Here is a 3,595-nt window from a genome sequence, read left to right as displayed (position 1 = left end):
GCCAGGCTATTACTTTTGACTTTACATTCCATTTTTTATGCAAATGGCTTTCAGATCACCACAAACACAGGATTACTGCAGTTTTCAGCAGCGCGGACAACATTATCGTTCCAATTAACACAAGGCATTATGGCTCCTCTTCTTCTGACAAATGCAGCTTCCCATGCCAATGCTCTACATTCAGAGTCCATATCCTGTGGTCTCACAGTAGAAGTGGGGGAGCAGGAGACAAGCAAAGGAGTTCCCACAGTGACAGACAAAGAGCATTTCCAAAAACCCCAGAAAATTCTGAACTTTTCTCAGGAAGCATCGGCTAACTATTCTGTCCAAAACAGTCTGGTGACACAATTTCGAAGCTGTGCAGGAGAAGATCAGTTTCCATAGCAATTCCACATACTTTCTGCCCAGAGGTAGCACGCTCCTTGTTCTTGAACACAAAACACAGCTGCTGTGGAAGACAGGCCTAGGTGGCAATAGCAAGCTGGAGAAGAGCAGACAGAGATTCCCTCTTTTGTGGCCATGTTTAACCCAAAGTACAAATTCAGGTTTGTGATATTTAGAGAGGAAGGAGAAATAATAGACTTAAAGATCCAGCTATCTACCCCATGGTAGGCTCTCTGAGCCAGCAAAAAAAAGCTTTTGGCAAGAAGGAAGAAATTTTCATCTCTTCTGATGTGGAGTCTTTCATATGATACAGTACAAGGCACTGGGAGCTCTGTCATACAAAGGCTCCAAGCACCATGCAGCATTTGTCCCATTTCAGCTACCAAAGCAGGAGAAAGGGAAGAAGCAGAGTTTGACTTGTTCTGAAACAAAAAGAAATTGCAGCATTCAAGAACACACATCAACAATTTGCTTATTTGCAGCACTCTAAAGCCACAACACTTTCTTCACCTGCCTTGGAGAAAAGGTGGCCCTGGAAAAGCCCCCTTTTACCCTTCCTTTGCCAAGACCATAGTGAGGAAGATGGAGTGACCCACAAGCATCAGCCCTGTGAGACTCCAGGCGGGTCTGAGTCCACAGCAGGCCAACCCACAATCCTGTAGCGCCTACACAGTTGTTCTTTTTGAAATCATTCAAGGAATGGATACACACAGCCATCCCATAGCAAATACAAGTATGTTCAAAGGTAATATGAACAAGGAAACATAAGGTCTAAACAAAAGAAGCTAGAGGCAAAAATAAAGAATCATCATGCTAGACTGGCTCTAAGAAAGTACGTAGACAATCCCTCTTCTCTTATCTGCAGCTTTCTTCCTTTTCTGCACTATTTGGCTTCCTCAAAATAAGTTTCTAATCCTAACTCTCCCAGCAAGATAAGGAAATGTAGATAGCTGGCTTAAGCATACTTAGAAATTCCTCTCTACATCTGTCTTCTATGCTGTGGTTACCCTTTTTCACAAAACAGTTGTTTCTTACAGACTGCAGCAGAAAATCAGTTTAGACCCTGTGTTGTTAACAGCCCATTTACAATGGCAACAAAAAAACAAACCAAAGCAAACAAAAAAAAACCCAGCAAATTGGCATAACCTTCCTTCCAGTTCTTCTGACGGCATAAAACAGCATCAACCCAATAGTTGTTGGTTTTGCTCCAAAATGGAAGTCAGTAGACTAAATACTCCCTGGGCTTTGAGTGCCTTGCCCCTCACAGTGGCTTTAGGAACCAGCACTGTTAGTTGCTGAAGGAGACCAAACTGAATACACAGCACGTCCCCTCATTGCCTTGGTGGTACTATCATTTTCAAAGCAAACACAGCCTTTCACCTTCTTTGCCATAATATACCAGATAAGAGTTTCCTGGAGTTTTGGGGACGAGATGATAAAAAGATATCATCAACATAGCCTACTTATATAGTCAACTTCCTTGAAGTACAAGCATCCAGTTAAAGTGCTTATTTTATTACCTGAAAATGCCTCTCACCCCTCCCAATGTCTGTACTGCATTCTACAGTTCAAAACCCTATAATCGCTTTCCCCATATCTTCTGAACACAAATCTGAAGTATACTGAAAGTCAACCTACAAGAACAGCATAAAACATGTGGCACTGGATATGTGAATAAATACAGAACTATTAGAATTTTCTTGGATTTTTATTCAAATAATACATACCTCCATTTCTAAGAGCATTGGTGATGTTGTTGGAGTTTTCCATAAGCCAGAACTATGGATCAAGTTTTTGTGCACAAGGCTGGGGCCAAAACGTGTCAGGGTAAATGCCTAAGAGTGACTCAATTATTCTATTACACTGGCATCTTCCATAAAAGAGGCAGTTGCTACAGCTTTGCTTCCCTTCCCCTCCCAGCTCATACAGATACTTGTTTGGTCTAATTAGATGAACATTTCTCTCCTGATAGACAAGAGCTGGCAATACTACAATCATCCTTCCCTCCATCCCTGTATAACCAGAGATAGATGAGAGGAAGTGATTGCAGGGAAGTGAAGTCCTATTTCCCCAGCTCATGCTGACATAGGCAATCAATTTCGAGCAAAGGTTCCATCTTGAAAATGTCAACCAGAATGATAAAGATAAAATCAAAAAGAATAAAGTCAGCTCCAACCATTCCTCCAGGTTCACCTGATCCCCTGGGTTCTTCCAGCATAGCTGACAACACAGCTAGAATAATACCTGCTTTTCGTGATGACTGGTGTCATAGGGTCCTCAGCCTCAAATTAATTGCCATTCATCTACTCCTACAATTTAAGAGAAACTGCTGGAGCATCAGTCCTGCCTGCCAGTCTGAAAAGAGTCTGCTGAGCACAGCTGGAACCCTCATTCCTCTGATCCCCCACCAAGTAAGCAGGCAAAGAAACAGATTTCCTTCCCAAGTGCCACAGTTTGCTGCCCACGCACCAGGGGTTGAAAATAACCATTATTAAAAAAAAAACCAAATAAGATAAAGAGCAGCAGTGGTTTCAGCCTGGAAGAGGCATTTTTTCTTTAGTAGGGTGACCAGACACTCTGGTTTCACCTTTCCAGTTCCTCTGAAATTCTCCAGGTTGCCATTTTGCTCCAGTGTTTCATCGGGAAATACTTTTTTTCCCATCTCATGCTACAGATCTGAGAAATTACCCATGGCAAGAGCAGGAAGGACAATGGACCTGGGCCCTGTTCCTTTTGCTGTTTTGTCACAACCCTTAGAGAAAGGGAAATTCTCAATAGGAAATTGCTCAGAAGAAAATAATGTCCGGCGTGACTTGAAAACACTACTCTACCTCAAGATGTGCACTGGTGAGCTGGAGTAGCTTTGCCCTGGATGAACCTAGTCCAGAAGCAGAGTACCACGTCAGCTGCTAAGGCAAACACTAAAATTACAGTGACTTTCTGAAGAGACTTAGAGTTATCCCACTTTATGTCTGCTCCCCTGCAAAAGGAGAACATCCCCATCAACCAAGACACAATTTGAAAAGATCGGTATTGCCCTTTTCTTTTAGAGAAAACAGCACAGTTGCTGTTCCTACACACAGTACAGTTATATAGGTTCATTTCATTCTTAAATGCAGTGAACTCCAGAGGCTAACCCTATCAAATGCTCATCATTGTACCTAACTGCTCTGGAGGAGAGAGAGCTTCAGCAAAGTGTTTATCTCTTTCC

The sequence above is a fragment of the Buceros rhinoceros genome, unplaced genomic scaffold, assembly GCF_000710305.1.
Source record: "Buceros rhinoceros silvestris isolate BGI_N320 unplaced genomic scaffold, ASM71030v1 scaffold14606, whole genome shotgun sequence".
Classification (NCBI taxonomy): domain Eukaryota; kingdom Metazoa; phylum Chordata; class Aves; order Bucerotiformes; family Bucerotidae; genus Buceros; species Buceros rhinoceros.
Note: the sequence above shows the minus strand (reverse complement) of the source record.